The 20,864-nt window shown below is 44.1% G+C and overlaps 1 protein-coding gene across 1 annotated transcript in view; it reads right to left on the bottom strand.

Annotated features, from left to right (window-relative positions):
• LOC124612716 (balbiani ring protein 3-like) overlaps window positions 1-20,633 on the bottom strand; it is a 249,852-nt gene extending 229,219 nt beyond the window's left edge. The window contains exon 1 of the mRNA XM_047141072.1: window positions 20,517-20,633. The gene's annotated coding sequence lies outside the window, so the exon portion shown is untranslated. The remainder of the gene's footprint in view (window positions 1-20,516) is intronic.
• Window positions 20,634-20,864: the final 231 nt, after the last annotated feature.

Below are 20,864 nucleotides of genomic sequence, written 5' to 3'. Positions count from 1 at the left end.
GCTGCCCAGAAGAATAAACAATATAAAAAAAATGTTCTTTAAAGTGATATCGTAACAGCGTGTTCATTCAAGCCGTGTGTGTGGCGGTCTCTTTTTTTGTTCAGAGGCATACTGCATGTACACACTTTCTACTTTCCACATTCTGTTCGCCTTAGCCACACTGCTTTCTTGCAGCAAAACATCCTCACCCCTTTTTGGCCTTGTAAGGGATTTCCTACTATAATCGAGCGTGATGTGGAAGCTGCAAGAAGCTGCTCGATTTCTCTGATAGCCGAACTGTCAGATTTAGATCCCACCATTCGTCTCATCACAGCTAAAGGAAACACAAGAGACGATTAAAAAGTAAAGTGATACAGTGGCGGCTACGGTCGATACAAGAAAATCTAAATTACTTCTACAAAAATATACAGTTAAAGGGCGAAAGAATAGGAAACGAAAAAAGACAAACCACTGAGAAAAAATTCCGTTGACGGGATTCACAATACGTAAAACGACAGAGTACTGCCATATGGAGCTGTGATCTCGTTGAGGGATCTAACCTATTACTTATGTAAACTAATTTACAGAAATCTCGATAGCCGTCCGAGGTTTAACCTTCACTCCTACCGAATACTTCGTCTCACCTCGCTCGGTAGCAGCAGATTTACCGATATTTGCAGATAATCAGGTACATTTTCTGTTTATTTACTGTAACTAACGTCTCCATTTTTGAAAATACCGGAGAATCTGGAAAAAATGGGGTCCTTACATGCGATGCATTCCAGCCTTCGAGGATCGCATCTGATGATGCCTGTTTTAGGAAATACACTCCTGGAAATGGAAAAAAGAACACATTGACACCGGTGTGTCAGACCCACCATACTTGCTCCGGACACTGCGAGAGGGCTGTACAAGCAATGATCACACGCACGGCACAGCGGACACACCAGGAACCGCGGTGTTGGCCGTCGAATGGCGCTAGCTGCGCAGCATTTGTGCACCGCCGCCGTCAGTGTCAGCCAGTTTGCCGTGGCATACGGAGCTCCATCGCAGTCTTTAACACTGGTAGCATGCCGCGACAGCGTGGACGGGAACCGTATGTGCAGTTGACGGACTTTGAGCGAGGGCGTATAGTGGGCATGCGGGAGGCCGGGTAGACGTACCGCCGAATTGCTCAACACGTGGGGCGTGAGGTCTCCACAGTACATCGATGTTGTCGCCAGTGGTCGGCGGAAGGTGCACGTGCCCGTCGACCTGGGACCGGACCGCAGAGACGCTCGGATGCACGCCAAGACCGTAGGATCCTACGCAGTGCCGTAGGGGACCGCACCGCCACTTCCCAGCAAATTAGGGACACTGTTGCTCCTGGGGTATCGGCGAGGACCATTCGCAACCGTCTCCATGAAGCTGGGCTACGGTCCCGCACACCGTTAGGCCGTCTTCCGCTCACGCCCCAACATCGTGCAGCCCGCCTCCAGTGGTGTCGCGACAGGCGTGAATGGAGGGACGAATGGAGACGTGTCGTCTTCAGCGATGAGAGTCGCTTCTGCCTTGGTGCCAATGATGGTCGTATGCGTGTTTGGCGCCGTGCAGGTGAGCGCCACAATCAGGACTGCATACGACCGAGGCACACAGGGCCAACACCCGGCATCATGGTGTGGGGAGCGATCTCCTACACTGGCCGTACACCACTGGTGATCGTCGAGGGGACACTGAATAGTGCACGGTACATCCAAACCGTCATCGAACCCATCGTTCTACCATTCCTAGACCGGCAAGGGAACTTGCTGTTCCAACAGGACAATGCACGTCCGCATGTATCCCGTGCCACCCAACGTGCTCTAGAAGGTGTAAGTCAACTACCCTGGCCAGCAAGATCTCCGGATCTGTCCCCCATTGAGCATGTTTGGGACTGGATGAAGCGTCGTCTCACGCGGTCTGCACGTCCAGCACGAACGCTGGTCCAACTGAGGCGCCAGGTGGAAATGGCATGGCAAGCCGTTCCACAGGACTACATCCAGCATCTCTACGATCGTCTCCATGGGAGAATAGCAGCCTGCATTGCTGCGAAAGGTGGATATACACTGTACTAGTGCCGACATTGTGCATGCTCTGTTGCCTGTGTCTATGTGCCTGTGGTTCTGTCAGTGTGATCATGTGATGTATCTGACCCCAGGAATGTGTCAATAAAGTTTCCCCTTCCTGGGACAATGAATTCACGGTGTTCTTATTTCAATTTCCAGGAGTGTATAATACTATTATGATAATTTGCAAAACATTCAAAAGAGCTACTACTGCATTTTAATAACTCCATATTTATATATTTCCATTTCATGTTATTTAACAGCGTTATCTGTACGTTTTCTAACAATGTGAACGACGTCTACACGGAGTTATTTGCTTTATGGGCTACTGAAGTTTCACTTCCAATAGAATTTAAATTTCTTTAGGTATTTGACAGTAACAAGAATAATTCATTTATAACAAATTTATTAATTTATAACAAATGCAACGCGGTTGACATTCCTGATATTGCAACGGTAGAAATTGAGAACCAGGTAAATGTAGCACTAGTTTTAATTATCTTCTCACGATTTACGCGATCGCTGCATAGAGTTACGGATGAAACGGATAGTAGTCAGAGTAAGAAGCACTACTTGTAGATGAGCTGTGCTGTTGCACGCAACAAAACAGATTACAAACAAATAAATTTTCTTCTGAAACAGTGTTTACTACTCTCCGAAACTGTTCAATAGGCCGAATAGGTCCACCGAACGTTCCAAATCTGTTTCCCAGGCATCGTGACGAAAGAACAGACGCGCTGTACTCTTCCAATTAGTATGAGCTTCCGCTTCAGAGATGGCCTATAAGGAGACACTAATTGCTGGAATTTTTCTTGCCTTAAAGTCACGGTGTAGAGATACGGAGCTCCTGTAGGTAGACCGCGACGAGTTGCTTCAATATACCAATTATGGAGCACCAGCGCGCTTTCTTGATGAAACCAGATGATCAAGAGAGAAAAGTTATTTGCACACGTTCTCACCATCCAGTTACTTCAGATATTAGTTACAGATAATTTGTGGATTTTCTCTATGAAGTGACTTTGTCAGTCTTGACTTTTCCCTTACATTAAGCTGCCAAAAGATTTTTAAATTCCATTATCGGCTGAGATTTCTAAGGTAGAAAAGACAAGTAACGTTCTAATTTATCTACCCGATTCGGATTCTGTTGGTGTGTGGTGAACCCTCTTTCGTGTGTCTAATGGAACACTTGATTATAACACTACCGGCATATAGAGACAAGCTCGGCGTTCTTCGGAAGGGTTACAGTGTATGCCGCCATTTCCTTCCAACCTTCTCCCAGCATTTCATTACATAGTCGTACATAAAACAATACAACACAACATTACACTGCTGAAACAGTCAACCACGCGATACAAACCTGATATCTCATTGACACGCCAGTGGCAGGCACCCACGAACCACCTACGCTACTAAACTGCAGGGAAGGTTGCGCTGAAGCTCAACATTAAGTTTGGGACTGAATTCCTTTGAATCAACAGCTGGCTTGGAAAACAGTTAAATTTGTTTCGCTTAGCTTTCCATTTCGTTTTCTTATCCTGTCTGACATAGAGATGTCAATCTTTCCTTAATTAGTCTTTTATGAGTGATAATATAACCAAGAAATTTTGAGTAATTAACTGCGTTAGTGTTTGTTTTCCAAGTGAAATGTTGCGATGACTGGAAAGATCGATCTCGATCTACCGAACTTGTAATATAAAGCAGCAAGTCTGACGAAAATGAGTGAAGATACGAGAGATAGTGAAGGCTGGAAAAATCTGTTACTGGTTACTTATCTGGAGTGAACATTTGGACATGGGTAACAGAGATATCGCGAACATCCAAGTCGGTCCAAGAATTTAATTTTCCAACATTTCCTTGCAGCACCTAAGCGAGTTAAATTGCAGTCGAAGTCACCTACATCGACACTCATCAAACCAACGCAAAAGTGCATGGCAGAGGGTACATCCTACTCAGGGCTTGTTCCCGTTCCAAATGAGCATGGGGCGCAGCAGGAAGAATGACTGTGTACGCTGTACGCTGTAATTAGTCTAATCTTGTCTTCGCGATCCCTCCACGAGCGATAAGTAGGGGGTTGTATATAACTTAATTCCTCACTTAATGATGGTTCTTGAACCTTTTTAAGTAGGCTTTCGTACGATAGTTGGCGTCTACCTTCCACATAGTGTGACACTATCCCATCAAATCTGTAACCATAAGTTGGGCATTTCTTTGTATACATTCGATATTCCCTGACAGTCTTACATGGTATGGGTCCGATACCCTTGCGCAACAAGATGAGTCGCACGAATAAACAATTTCCTTTCTATAATGCCTGTGTTTTCCTAGTATCATACGTAAGAATGTCTACGTAGACAATCTATTTCATTTGTTAAAATTAGATGTTTATGAGTTAACTCAGCAAAATTGTGACATACTGACACTGTAGTCATAGGATACCACATTTTTTCATTTTGTGAAGTGCACATTTTTTTTATTTCTGTACATTTGAAACGAGTTGCCAACCTTCAAACCACTTTGAAATATCATCAAGATCTGACTGGATATTAGTGACTTTTTCAAATAGTTCTTCATTACAGAGAACAGCATTATCTGCAAAAAATCTTAGGTTACTAAGTGTCTGCCAGGTCGTTAATATGCAATATGAACAACATGGTTCCAACAAATTTCCCTCGGGTGCGCCTGGAAGATACGACGACACCTGTTGATGACTCTTCCTCCAAGATAACATGTTTTCCCCACACCAAAATATTCTCAAGCCCAGTCACAAATTTCGACTGACGCTAAATATTATCGTACTTTTATTAACAAAATCGATTACGTATTTTTAGCCTTAAAACATAAACTTTCAAGATTGCTTAAGGAATGTGCGACGACAGGTAAGTTCAAAGACAATGGCTTCTTATTCCGAAGTCCGCAAATAATAATACTTACTCCGCATTGGAAAAGAGAAAAATTATGTTTGTTGTGCCTCTGTGTTGAGTAAATTTCACAGGGAAATGATTTTAAAAAATAGCAACAATTTTTTAAAAATCGCAAAAATTAGATTATCTACCAGCAGGATAAACACATCCGCAGGTCTGCAGTTTCTTCGGACAGGATTGTGGGGCAGTTACGTTACGAACTGCATTTCATCCACTTTCCCTGGCGTATTTGACCACTTACGGCTATCTTCTCTGGACAATGTGTGGTGGAATGACTTACAGGGTAATACTCCATTTGTCGGAAAAGTCCCAGGACTGGTCTTTTTATTTCTGATTTTGCAGCATAAAAACAAACAATTTTTTTTAATGTTACCTGATATGTGTATGTCCTTGCAATAACCTTGGCCATGTTCCGCATAAACTTACTAGGTGGCAGCACTGTGCTTAGCAACACACTATTTGGGTTCTTGGCGCATTATTTACGATGGTATAATGGATGCTGGTTGTGAGCAGAGAGTGGCCATTAAGTTCTGCATTAAGCTCGGGAAACCCCTAGTGAAAAGTGGACAATGATTAAGCAAACGTATGCAGGAGAGGCACTTTCAAGAAGTCGTATTTTCGAGGGGCACAAAAGGTTTCGAGAAGGCAGAAATTCAGTGCAAAATAATCCCAGAGCTGGTCGCCCGTCTACAGCACTTAGCGATGCAAACGTGGAGTGTTTTAAGGCAGTTGTTGCAAGAAGATCGTCATGTAACTGTGCTTGCGATATAACTAAAGTTAGTTAGTTAGTTACGTGTCCCATAGATCAATAGCACGGAAAAACCGTTATGGTGTGGAACGTGTCAAATGCACAAGAAATGCGCACAGGAAACATGTTTTTATTTTTACATTGTAGTGTTATACCTAAATATTTCTATTATCTATCCCATTCCCTTAAATGGCATAAAATGCAAATATGAAGCCTATATCTATATTCAAGAATTAATCTATGGTATAGAAGGAGTTGTCAAGCAGGTATGATTTCAATTTATTTTTGAAACTATTACTGCTGTCTGTCAGACATTTTATTTCATCTGGTAATTTATCAAAAAGTTTTAAAGCGGCATATTTTACCTCTTTCTGTGCCAAAGATAGGTCAAGTAAAGGATAGTGTAGGTCTTTCTTTTTTCTGGTATTGTAATCATGAATGTCGCTGTTGATTCTAAACTGGTCCAAGTTGTTGAGAAAAAATTTCATTACTGAGTAAATGTACTGTGAAGCAGTTGTAAGAATTCCTAACCTTTTAAACAGATGCCTGCAAGATGTGCGACTATGAGCTCCACACATTATTCTAACTACTTTCTTTTGAGCAGTGAAAACCTTTTGCCTAAGTGTTGAGTTGCCCCAGAATATTATTCAGTATGACATCAGAGAGCGGAAGTGTGCAAAGTATGTTAGCTTACTAATTTGTACATCCTCAAAATTGGCAATTATTGTGATTGCAAAAGTTGCTGAAAATTTGAATCGTGATGTGTGTCACAAAATTTTACGCGCAGATTTAGGAAAAAGGAAACTTATTGCAAAACTAGGTCCTCAGACACTAACAGACGAACAGAAAGAGGAAAGACGAAGAATTTCAGCTGAGGTACTGGATAGAGTCAGACGTGATTCCACATATCTGTCGAAGTTTATTGCTGGGGACGGAAGTTGTTGTTACCAGTATGACCCTCACACACGAGGCGTAAAAAAAAAAAAAAAAAAAAAAAAAAAAAGAACAACCTTCGAGGACACGGGCATTGTTGATCACACTCTTTGATAGTGAAGCACTAGTTCACCATGAGTACGTTCCTCCAGATCAAACAGTGAACCAAACTCTTTACGATGAAGTCTTGAAACGTTTGCGGCAAAACGTTTGCCCTGATTTGTGACATTCCCAGGACTGGTTCTTACTGCATGATAGTGGCCAGACCCCATACCGCTTTATCTTTTACTGAGTAGCTGGCGAGACATTCTGTTACTGCCACCCAACGTCCGTCATATTCGCCCGATCCCTCGCCTTGCGATTTTTTCTTGTTTCCGCGAGTGAAAAGGTGACTGAAGAAAAGCTTCATCAAGATATCGCAGACGTCCAACGGACTGTGACAAATGGGCTTGCAACCAGGAACGTTGCAACTGTGTTTAGTAGCCAAGGGGAGTACTTCGATATGAACTAGGATCGTTATTTGGTATGTGTAATTTTCTATTTTTAACTGGAACTTTTCTGACATATGGAGTTTTCTAAACGATGCCGGCGTTCAGATTTTCGCTTCAGATAATATAAGTAATAATACTTTAAATGTCGTGTGTAATGAGAACAGAAGCAGCGAAAAAAGCATGCCATATTTAAAAGAACGCAAAATTCCCAAGATTGGCAAAGTTTTGCAAAAGTTCTACGCGAGATGCTTTCAATAATTTCCACAATGAAACTCTGTCTCGAAATCTGGCAGAAAACCCAAAGAGATTCTGGTCATACATAAAGCACTCCAGTGGCAAGAGGCAATCAATACCTTCACTGCGCGATAGCTGCGGTGATGTCATTGATGACAGTGCCACTAAAGCAGAGTTTTGAAACGAAACTCCTTCACCACAAAAGACGAAATAAATATTCCCGAATTCCAATCAAGAACAACTGCCAAGATGAGAAATATAGAAATAGATATCCTCGGTGTCGCAAAGCACCTTAAATCACTTAATAAAAGCAAGGCTTCCGGTCCAAATTGTATACCAGTCAGGTTCCTCTCAGAGTATGCTGATACAATAGCTCCATATTTAGCAATTATATACAACTGCTCTCTCACAGAAAGATCCGTACCTAAAGACTGGAAAATTGCTCAAGTCACGCCAATACCCAAAAAGGGAAGTATGAGTAATCCGTTGAATTACAGGCCCACATCACTAACGTCGATTTGCAGTAGGGTTTTGGAACATATACTGTATTCGAACATTATGAAGTACCTCGAAGAAAACGATCTATGAAACGTTGTCAGCACGGTTTCAGAAAATGCCGTTCATGCGAAACAACTAGCTCTTTATACTCATGAAATAATGAATATTATCGACAGGGGATGTCAAATTGATTCCATATTTTTAGATTAACAGAAGGCTATCGACACCGTTCCTCACATGCGTCTTCTAACCAAACTGCGTGCCTATGGAATACCGCGTCAGTTGTGCGACTGGATTCGTGATTTCCTGTCAGAAAGGTCACAGTTCGTAGTAATAGACGGAAGGTCATCGAGTAAAATAGAAATAATATCCGGCGTTCCCCAAGGAAGTGTTATAGGCCCTCTATTGTTCCGGATCTATATTAACGACATAGGAGACAATTTCAGTAGCCGTCTTAGATTGTTTGCAGATGATGCTGTCATTTACCGTCTTGTAAAGCCATCAGATGACCAAAAAGAATTGCAAAATGATTTAGTTAAAATACACTCCTGGAAATGGAAAAAAGAACACATTGACACCGGTGTGTCAGACCCACCATACTTGCTCCGGACACTGCGAGAGCGCTGTACAAGCAATGATCACACGCACGGCACAGCGGACGCACCAGGAACCGCGGTGTTGGCCGTCGAATGGCGCTAGCTGCGCAGCGTTTGTACACCGCTGCCGTCAGTGTCAGCCAGTTTGCCGTGGCATACGGAGCTCCATCGCAGTCTTTAACACTGGTAGCATTCCGCGACAGCGTGGACGTGAACCGTATGTGCAGTTGACGGACTTTGAGCGAGGGCGTATAGTTGGCATGCGGGAGGCCGGGTGGACGTACCGCCGAATTGCTCAACACGTGGGGCGTGAGGTCTCCACAGTACATCGATGTTGTCGCCAGTGGTCGGGGGAAGGTGCACGTGCCCGTCGACCTGGGACCGGACCGCAGCGACGCACGGATGCACGCCAAGACCGTAGGATCCTACGCAGTGCCGTAGGGGACCGCACCGCCACTTCCCAGCAAATTAGGGACACTGTTGCTCCTGGGGTATCGGCGAGGACCATTCGCAACCGTCTCCATGAAGCTGGGCTACGGTCCCGCACACCGTTAGGCCGTCTTCCGCTCACGCCCCAACATCGTGCAGCCCGCCTCCAGTGGTGTCGCGACAGGCGTGAATGGGGGGACGAATGGAGACGTGTCGTCTTCAGCGATGAGAGTCGCTTCTGCCTTGGTGCCAATGATGGTCGTATGCGTGTTTGGCGCCGTGCAGGTGAGCGCCACAATCAGGACTGCATACGACCGAGGCACACAGGGCCAACACCCGGCATCATGGTGTGGGGAGCGATCTCCTACACTGGCCGTACACCACTGGTGATCGTCGAGGGGACACTGAATAGTGCACGGTACATCCAAACCGTCATCGAACCCATCGTTCTACCATTCCTAGACCGGCAAGGGAACTTGCTGTTCCAACAGGACAATGCACGTCCGCATGTATCCCGTGCCACCCAACGTGCTCTAGAAGGTGTAAGTCAACTACCCTGGCCAGCAAGATCTCCGGATCTGTCCCCCATTGAGCATGTTTGGGACTGGATGAAGCGTCGTCTCACGCGGTCTGCACGTCCAGCACGAACGCTGGTCCAACTGAGGCGCCAGGTGGAAATGGCATGGCAAGCCGTTCCACAGGACTACATCCAGCATCTCTACGATCGTCTCCATGGGAGAATAGCAGCCTGCATTGCTGCGAAAGGTGGATATACACTGTACTAGTGCCGACATTGTGCATGCTCTGTTGCCTGTGTCTATGTGCCTGTGGTTCTGTCAGTGTGATCATGTGATGTATCTGACCCCAGGAATGTGTCAATAAAGTTTCCCCTTCCTGGGACAATGAATTCACGGTGTTCTTATTTCAATTTCCAGGAGTGTATCTGTATGGTGCGAAAAGTGGCAATTGACCCTGAATAAAGAAAAGTGTGAAGTTATTCACATGAGCACTAAAAGGAATCCGCTAAATTTAGATTACGCAGTAAGTCACACAAATCTGAAGGCTGTAAATTAACTAAATACTTAGGGATTACAATTACAAATACCCTAAATTGGAACGATCACATAGATAATGTTGTGAGTAGAGACAACCAAAGACTGAGATTCATTGGCAGAACACTTAGAAGGTGTAACAGGTCTACTAAAAGAGACTGCTTACACCACGCTTGTCCGCCCTGTTCTGGAGTATTGCTGTGCGGTGTGGGATCCGCACCAGATGGGACTGACGGATGACATCGAAAAAGTATAAAGAAGGGCAGCTCGTTTTGTATTATCGCGAAGTACTGGAGATAGTGCCACAGACATGATACGTGAATTCGAGTAATCATTAAAACAAAGGCGTTTTTCGTTGCGACGGGATCTTCTCATGAAATTTCAATCACCAGTTTTCTCCTCCGATTGCGCAAACATTCTGTTGGCACCCACCTACATAGGGAGAAATGATCATCACGATAAAATAAGAGAAATCAGGGCTAGCACAGAAAAATTTGAGTGCTTGTTCTTCCCACGCGCCGTTCGAGGGTGGAACGGTAGAGAGACAGCTTGTATGTGGTTCATTGAACCCTCTGTCGGGCACTATTATTGTGAACAGCAGAGTAATCACGTAGATGTAGAATACGGCTGCAAACTTGAAAATCTCAAGAATATTCAAGTACTGTATGTGGATAAATTCATTTCATCTGAAGGAGGGGAAGCTAACCAGAGCCTTCCACGAGGCATGCTGGTTAAGACCTTCGCTATTCAAACTATACATGAATGAAGAATTTTACGTGAAACATGGTGTAGAATCCCACAAAAAAGTTTTTGGGGTCTGTCCCGAACTACTGTGAATATTTGCGTATGGCTAGATTTCTCAACGAAATAAGATTACTCATATTACGGCATGTGGCGTCTGACTGCAGCGAGGTGCAGCAGCAGGGAGCAATGCTGCGTTGCCTTCGTTGCTCCTTGCAGAGCACACTGTGTAGACGGGATCGAAGTGCCGCAACAGAAAAAGTTAACGTGCGTACACATTTGCTAATCGCTCAAGAAAACCTTGCAGCTGCGGTCTTCGTACAAGCATTCTGAAAGCCACATGGCTCATGAGCAGTATCGCATAATTCGTTCAGAAGTCGACAAGAGTGCGACGAGCCACGAAGCAAAGAAAACTTCGTTGCTGTGACGGTGACAAGTGTTACTGCATCGATCGTGGTCATTTTGAAATTAGTGAATATGTCGCTCACAAATGTTGCACAGTTATTGTGTAGAATATGCCAGAAGATTTTGAAGCAGTAAATCTGTTTTCGATTTTGGTACAATACACATCAGTTGGAAGTCTTTACTTACATAACTGGATACAATCATGTGTTGTAAAATAGGGAAATGTAATGTGACAGTGTCAGTATTTTCATGGCAAATGTTTCCATAAGGCGCAGTAAGTCAATGGACGCCTACTTGGTAGTGTGATTAATGCTTCTACCGAATTTATTTATTTATTTTAAATCATAATTTGGTTTTGCAGCTTTACCCGCACATGTGCAATTTTATTTTTTTGACTACAGTTAGTAAAGAAACGGCGAAGCTATAAGGAAGGAAGAAAAACAAGATTTTAACGTTGCTTCGACGACAAGGTGATAACAGACGGCGCACAAGCTCGGATTCATCATCATCATCATCATCATCATGTGTTCTGCCTAAAGGCAGGTTTTCACATGGTAGTTCTCCAGGTTGTCCGGACTTCTGCCATCCTCTTCAGGTCTGCATAATTTATGTCGTCTATCACCTTGTATCTCCTTCTTCCTCTCAGTTTTCTCCCACAAACCAATCCTTCCAAAGCATCTACTAGCAAACACTCCCTTCTCAATGAATGTCCCAACCAGTTCTTTTTCCTTTCTCTTACAACCTCCAGCAGACATCTTCTCTCACCAACCCTTTCCAATACTCTTTCATTACTCACTCTTTTCATCCAGCTTATTCTCTCCATTCTCCTCCACATCCACATCTCAAATGCTTCTGACCTTTTTTCATCCTCTCGTCTCAGTGTCCATGTTTCTGCCCCATATAGTGCCACACTCCAGACAAAACATTTGCCAAGCCTTTTCCTTAGTCCTTTATCTAATTTGCCACATAAGAGTCTCCTCTTTCAGTTGAATGCCTCCTTCGCTATGGAAATTCGAGTTTTCACCTCCTGGTGACATCTCAAGTCTTCAGTTATTGTGCTTCCGAGATATTTAAATTCACTTACTTGGCTAATGGTAAATTACTTGGCTAATGGTAGATTCCCAAGCAGTACATGGTATGTCTCTCCATGTGAAAGATTCCGGAGTTAAAACTTTCCCTCATTCGGATCTCCAGGAGGCGAACACATTGAGAGTAGACATATTTGAAAGGAAGAAAGGGACACTGAAGGGAGGAAAGATACGGATTGGAACATGGAATGTGAGGACACTTCTGCAAGCTCGGATTGGGGAAATAAATCGGCCATGCCCTTGCAAAGTATGCATCGAGGCAGCAATTTAGGGAAATCTTGGAAAGCCTGAAGCTGGATTGCCGGTCGGAGATCTGAACAGCCATTCATCCGTAAACGAGTCTTGTGACTTACCACTGGGCCGGTCAGCCTGATCGGTGGTGTGTAACCTTGACGATGCTGCTGTACAAGGGGTGGAAAAAATATGGAAACACCATACGAAATGCATGCTTGAACATAAATACAGATGTTAGCCAAGCTTGAAGGTGGCGCTGTTGTATTTGACCACGATCGGCACCTCTGCAATGGTCTCGATACGTTGCAAGTGTCAGTCGCAGTCAGACCAGCATTCTGTGTTTTGGGAGCATTAGGTCGGAGCAAAGTTAATTCGAACATGAGCAAATTGTTGGTGCTCCTATGGACAGTGCTTCCATAACCGAGGGAGCCGAAGTTTTCGGTGTTTCAAGAGGCACCGTATCGAAGATTTACACCGCATACGGGGAAAGCGCCGGCCGTTGTGGTCGAGCGTTTCTAGGCACTTCAATCTGGAACCGCGCTGCTGCTACGGTCGCAGGTTCGAATCCTGCCTCGGCATGAATGTGTGTGATGTCCTTAGGTTAGTTAGGTCCAAGTTTAGGGGACTGATGACCTCAGATGTTCATTCCAATAGTGCTTAGAGCCATTTGAACGGGGAAAGCGGAGAAACATCATTCGCTAAGTCATAATGCGGGACGAAAGCGCGTGTTGAGCGATGGTGACAGGCGGCCACTCAAAAGGCTTGTGACGAAAAATAAGACGATGACACTGCAGAACTGATTGTCGCAGTTGCGAACCCTGTCAGCACCAAAAACACAAACGGAGCTCCTGAAGTAGGGAATTATTGGGCGAGATGGAACTCCGAAACAACTCGTCAATGATGCCAATGCCTGTAGCTGGAAAACTTGGTGCCGAAGCCATAAAACCTGGACTATGAAGCAATGGAAGAAAGTAATTTGGGCGGATGTGTGTTGTTCCACACACTTACCAACTTTTGGCCCGGTTTACTTCCAAGAGTGAAACAGACGAGGATTCGGTGATGACTTGGTCAGCCGTATACTGGTATTCCCAGAGCCCCGTGCTTACACTATAAGGTCGCATCAGTGTCAAGGATTATGTGGGCATTTTGGCTGACCAGGCCCATCCCATGTTACAAATTTTGTTCCCCAATGGCGATGCTCTGTGCCAAATCGACAGGGCCCTCGTTCACACAGCTCGCATCGTCCAGGATTGGTTTTGTGGGCACGAGAATGAATTGTCGCGTCTCCCCTGGCTACTACCGTCATCACATCTCAGTATTATTGAGAGATAAGGATGTGTGATTGCTATCCACCTCCGTCCTCAATACCTGAGCTTGTCACTATTCCCTTGAAAACCACAAAGACCCTGCATTTATCCATTCCGACACGGTTGGAAGCTGTTCTGAATGCCACCGGTTTGCATACACCATACTTGGCATGGTCATGTCTTGTGTTTACACAAGACATGGTGTTTCCATATTTTTTCCCATCCCTGTATACAGAGCAGCCCCAACACTAGAAAATGGCATTGAAATACAGGAATACCTGCAGAGGATAGACGTTTGGTACAGGGATTGGCAAATGACCCCCAGCAGAACCAAATACAACGTGTTGCGTGTACATAGGAGAAAGATTCATTACTGTATGATTACACGATTGTATTACAATCACTGGAAGCAGTCACATCCATAAAATATCAGCGATAAGCGTACAGGGTAGTTTAAAGTGGAACGACTACACACAACTAACTCCAGTAAAGAAGATGCCACACTGACAAGGAACCGCTTGAGTGCGAGGTTGCAAGTTCAATCTTGACTGAGGCTCATTTGAAAGTGCTTGTGTTAACAACTATGACAAGAAAAATATTAGCTACTAACGACTCACCGTGTGCATCAGGAGAGCGACAGAAAATTAGTGTCTGGGAGGTGCAGAGATCAACCTTCTATGTAATGTATGTTACACAGGTCACAAAATAGGCATCGTCAACAGTCAAGATATGTTGAAAACAAGCCATTAACTTGCACAATGAACACCGAATAAAATTTGGCGCGCACCATCAAGATCGAAGGCGCACTCCTTGGGAGTCATAAACCGTGAAGGATGTTCAGTTAGGTACCCACTCTTAAAAGATGCATATAGAATCATACTGGTGTAACAGGATGATGAAAACTGATGAAATGTGATGGCATGAAACCGAATGCGAAACAGTCTGTCGTGGCGCTTATCGTGAAACTGGCTATCCTTTAAGGTGTAACTGCAGATAGAGCGATTCTATAGGGAAACAAAAAAACGAGGCTGAATTTGCCCAGTGGTTCCAGATGGTACGAACTGTAATGTTATACACTTTTCAGGATGGATACTTCGCTATGAAGTAGTGTTATTTTTACGTGCAGACCAGGAATAAAGCAAAGGGAAATTTTGACCAGCTACTGGCCAAAAGCGGTGCTCATACCACAGTTGTAGTTCTCTTATGCCCATTCTCCCTCACTTGCTTGTTGTGACGTAAATATTACCTATTGCCCTTGCAAGAACACGCACACGAGAAAGAATCGTGGGGTGCAGAGCACCATCAACTTCTCGCAGCACAACAAATAAATTTTAAACCAATTTACCATCCAGATTAACAGTCTGCATAATTGTACAAGAATGCGTTAAGGCACTGCTATTATTTGATCTTGATACAAATCTCTTGGTACGTCTAACATCCAGGGTTCCTTTCATATGCATTTTTTCTTTAAATATCGATCGGTCAGCGTTTAAAACAAATTCCTTACTGAACGATGAGAGCCGGCCTGTGTGGCCGTGCGGTTCTAGGCGCTTCAGTCCGGAGCCGCGCGACCGCTACGGTCGCAGGTTCGAATCCTGCCTCGGGCATGGATGTGTGTGATGTCGTTAGGTTGGTTAGGTTTAAGTAGTTCTAAGTTCTAGGGGACTGATGACAACAGATGTTAAGTCCCATAGTGCTCAGAGCCATTTGAACCATTTGAACGATGAGAAAAGTTTATTTTCGGACCGATTCCGCAGTTTGCTGTGCATCGTCAAGTTGATGCTTTGTTTGAAATTTCGTTATCTTACGTCTACCAATTCTGTAGCACTATTTTAAGTTATGCAACCATCCACTGCTTCTCTCGAAATTATTATGATTTGTGTCGCGCACAATTTGATGTGCATAACGTAGTAGGTCACCGTCATGCACATCCTGTAAACCGTATCGAGCACCCTTGAAACGCACAACACCAGTTTCTGTAACAAGTGCGCCTTGTCCTTAGTTTTTATTACGCATTACACGATCATATTTTGCGGACTTACTCAAAATTTGTTCATAATTGTTTTTTTACTATGCTGCGGATGATCTTCCATGTACGTATTTACTTTTAGTACTCGATCCTTGGACAACGATTGTCCTTTACTACGTTTCACTGGAGAAGGGATTTGTGGCTCCCTGTCCGACAAGGGTGATGAACTACATGGCTCGACACTTTCACTTGTTAAGCACGTATAGTCATCATTGTACTCCTCATGTACATTGTCCGCACAGTCAAGTGTATACGACACCACACATTCCACTGACTCATCTTGCAGAAATACTTCATCTGCCATTTCTTTTTCACTCTACGAAAGTCATTGGGTTCCTTTTTCACGAGATGTTAATTTCGGCAACTGTTGTTGTATAGGGTGACAATTATTGAAGTATATGAAAAAAAAAACTTAATTCAACATGTAAACGTCACTACAGATATTCGGATTTTTGTTATGACATGCTCGATATGCTTCACATCGTTGGCGAATGTGGCGCAGACGAACAGTGAAATTCTGCCTGATCCGCCGAAGTGTTCAAATGGCTCTGAGCACTATGGGACTTAACATCTATGGTCATCAGTCCCCTAGAACTTAGAACTACTTAAACCTAACTAACCTAAGGACATCACACAACACCCAGCCATCACGAGGCAGAGAAAATCCCCGACCCCGCCGGGAATCGAACCCGGGAACCCGGGCGTGGGAAGCGAGAACGCTACCGCACGACCACGAGATGCGGGCCGCCGAAGTGTCGACGCTGCCGATAACCTCCTCAGTTGTTGTTTTCATCTCAGCAATGGTTTTGGGGTTACTGCTGTATACCCTGTCTTTAATACAGCCCCACAAAAAGAAGTCGCATGTGTTCAGATCGGGAGAATATGGCGGCCAATCAAGGCCCGTGCCAGTGGCCTCTGGGTACCCCAGAGCCAGAATGCGGTCCTCAAAGTGCTCCACCAGGACATCGAACACTCTCCTGCTTCGATGGGGTCGAGCTCCGTCTTGCATGAACCACATTTTGTTGAAATCAGGGCCACCTTGGATAACGGGGATGAAATCACCTTCCAAAACCTTCACGTACTGTTCGGTAGTCACCGTGCCACCAATGAATATCGTACCGATTATTCCATGACCGGACATTGCAGCCACACAGTCATCCGTTGAGGGCGAAGAGACTTCTCGATCGCGAAATGCGGATTCTCAGACCCACAAATGTGCCACTTTTGCTTATTGACGAACTCCTCCAAATGAAAGTCGGCTTCGTCGCTAAGCCAAACCATATTCACATCAAAGTCCTGTTCGCCAATTCAGTGGACAACAGTGTTGGTGAAACACAACCGCTGTTCTATGGCCCTAGGGCTTAATGGCTGACGGGTTTGAATTTTATATGGGAAGAGATGCAGGTCTTCAACAACAATTTGTCGTAGTGTCTCTCGGTTGATTGCCGTCTGTTATGCAGGTCGTCTGATCGATTTCCTTGGGCGGGTTTGAAACACAACGCGTGTCTTCTCGAAGTTTTCTGGCGTTTTCACCCTTTTTAGACGACCGACATTTCCAATACTGTTCACGAGCAATATCCGTTCTCTCAAACTTCCGAATCAAATTTTTGATTGTTAGCGCACTTGGACAAGTTGTCTTCAGCTTGAACTCGGCCGCAAACTTCCTTTCAGCCGCAGTTGGGCTATTAATGCTCGCACAGTAGGCCTTCACAAGCGGTATACGCTCAGGCACGCTGTATAGTGACATTTTCGCGTGCAAACGGCCCACAACAACTAGGCGCATACTAATTTCCGTCACGCCCTGCGGCATTGTGCAGTTTGAACGTCCTACCGTAAACCGTCCAGAATTTATGACGATTTTATTTCATGTAGTTCAATAATCATTAAAACAACAACTGAGGAGGTCATCGGCAGCATCGACACTTCGGCGGATCAGGCAGAATTTCACTGTTCGTCTGCGCCACATTCGCCAACGATGTGAGCTTTCGAAATGTGGTGCTACAGAAGAATGCTGAAGATTAGATGGGTAGATGACATAACTAATGACGAAGTATTGAATAGGATTGGGGAGAAGAGGAGTTTGTGGCACAACTTGACTAGAAGAAGGGATCGGTTGGTAGGACGTTCTGAGGCATCAAGGGATCACCAATTTAGTATTGGAGGGCAGCGTGGAGGGTAAAAATCGTAGAGGGAGGCCAAGAGATGATTACACTAAGCAGATTCAGAAGGATGTAGGTTGCAGTAGGTACTGGGAGATGAAAAAGCTTGCACAGGATAGAGTAGCATGGAGAGCTGCATCAAACCAGTCTCAGGACTGAAGACCACAACAACAACAACAGTTCAATAATTGTCATCCTACAGACAATGCAATCGTTGCCATTAATCTGATTTGTATCAACACCACCACTAGTGTAGCATTGTGTGAGTTACTCGTCGATTAAGTAGTTCAACAGTCTGTAAAAAGCCGGACATCTGGCAACTCTATCTAGAAGGCAATCATTCTGATTCTAGCAACTGTTCTGGTCTACACAAGAAAGCGACTAGTCTGCACGGGTGGTCCACCTACAAATACCACCGGATTTTAAGGTACAGCGATAACACAACGAAGCTCACCTCAGCGTGGTGATAATTGAGCGTTACTGTTCGGGGTTTTATGTTTTCTATCACTTAAAAGCATTAAGTCCGATTTTAATGAACCTTAAATTATTGTAACAACGAATCCAGTGGGATTCTTTCTGAAGATATCATTAGCGTTTAACACTCGCTAACGAACCAGTCGTCTAGTAAATTAAAAGCATTGCGAAGTGACACGACGATTATTTCACTAGAGTAAAGGTAAGCAGCAGAATTCATTTCTAGGGAGTTGTAAATTTCATCTGAAGGAGACAACTTCCTGGAAGAAATGCGATGTATATCGCAGCCGCAAACAGCATCTGATCGAACAACTATTGATAGCTAACATCTGTCAATAAAACGACTCCAGAATAATTGTTGAATGATATTAAACCCTCGAGGACGAATCGTCTCGTGACAACCAACTTGTGTGAGTTAATTCTTAACAACAAACCGAAAAATGTTTTTTCTCACAAACACACAACTGATGAGATTTACAATTACACTATCGAAGTCTCTCTATAAATACTTATGTAGTTTCTGATACTGGTCAGACGTAAATGGCCGGAAGCTATACCTTAGTGTGTTAAGTTTTACACAGGATAGTAATATTTCCAGTTCCACATTGTACATACAGTATTCAGACAAGAAGTCGTGCTTAACTACAAGAACAAGTTCAGATTTACAGAAGAGTGCTCTCAATAAGCAATCTCAAAGTTTACCACCAAAACTACTTTTTTTTGCGTGTCTATCTAGGTCTATCTCTTGTCTTGAACGGAACTTCACCGACAGTCAAACGTCAACACGAAACCAGAAATAATCTGCAACACAAGGTATTTTAAGTGATAAAGCATTATTGTGCAGGGTCTTAGTTGCAGTTACAATCAAATTCAAGGAACACAATAGATGATTTACAATATGTTGGTGGTGCAAGTAATAATCGTGACAATCACGTCTAAACCCTAATACATCGATCTGCGTCAAGAACCGTGATACGCTGCATCATTAGGTTTTTAACTTGGGCCATTTCTTGGCCGGGTTAATCCTTCTGCGGTTAGCTCCGCCGAGCAGTAAGAGAGGGGAGGGAGCGCGTGAGTGTCTGTGAACATTTCGCATGTGTGCGCGTCAAGTGACAGCGACAGGTTGCTGATCGCTTGTAATTCCAAAATACGAGGGAATACGGGTGGTTGGCTGCTACTATTTGTCAATTAAGCGTGGTTGTATAGTTTTGAATCATTTCGTTTTGACCCCGTGTAGCTGATGATTTTTAAATATCGTTATCCACGAAAAAACTTCCCACTTTTTTCATTAAATTGTTCTGGGCTGTAGATCGCGTCATGTCGTAAAATGTACAGACGTCCAGCAGGGTGAGTAATACAACATAAAACTGCTTGCGGTATATTCTTCTTCTTAGCAAGTCGAACAGTTCCTAAACCATAAAGTGCAAATCGTGCGGCATCAAGTAGTCGTGTACCATTCGGCTAAGAAAAATACTCTACACTTTCTCGGCCTGTTAAAACATGCACAAACATTATTCGAATGTAGCTACGCTAAGCTATTGAGTATTGTAGCTCTGTTGTTTATACATACGGAAACGTAGCTGTTTGAAAAACCTATACATAACATTAAAACAGCACGATAAGTGTTAGGACAAGTACTCTGACACTCTTCAGTTGTGAAGCAATATTACATGCTGTTAACAATTCTATTTTACCACGTTTTCACTAGCATATCTGAAAAGAAACTTAAACGTCGAGAACGAAAGATGAAATAGGTACAGAACTTACGAGAGAGAGTAGCACGAAATGTTATCATCTACTAAGATTAATCCTGAACGCTGAGAAAAGAAAATCTTCAGGAGAAGGGCATCCTGAATTGCTTTCTGAGACAGATATCTAATTAAACGTTTTTAAATTGCCCTCACAGACAAATGTTTATGGGGCATGCATAGTCAGCAAAACCTACGCTTACTGCAAAAGAAGATAATTTGCATATTACTATGTAGCTGCATGGCAATAGATTACTTTCATCTGCAGTAATTACCCTCCAAGCGTATTAAAATATTGTCAGTCGTTTGTTGAATGGCGAATACACTGTTCTCAACACGAATACTTTATACGTGCTTGGTACTTACCTGTAGTGGACCTGTGCAACTTGTCGACTATAATGTTAACACACACGTAGCTTCAATGCGAACAAACTCAGCAGCACTGGTCACCGCGCCACATACGATCGCGCTTTACTGCCGCTTTTCAACACACTGACCGACTTTCAAAGGCGCGGGACTGCCACTACGTCACGTTAGTTCCGTGAAACTGCGCATGCGCGGAGTTGCCACAACTCGCCGCTATGGGGTGCCACTGGTTAAGGCGCAGGGACACGCCAGAGCAGCTTATTTCTTACGTCCGGTATGCGTTCAGAACACGAGCGCCGAGGAGGAACTTCAAAGCATTTGGGTGGCGGTGGCAAAGCTGGAGGGGGG

This window comes from Schistocerca americana, chromosome 4 (assembly GCF_021461395.2).
Source record: "Schistocerca americana isolate TAMUIC-IGC-003095 chromosome 4, iqSchAmer2.1, whole genome shotgun sequence".
Classification (NCBI taxonomy): Eukaryota; Metazoa; Arthropoda; class Insecta; order Orthoptera; family Acrididae; genus Schistocerca; species Schistocerca americana.
The sequence above is the reverse complement of the archived record's forward strand: the minus strand, read 5'-3'. Positions and strand labels throughout refer to the sequence as shown.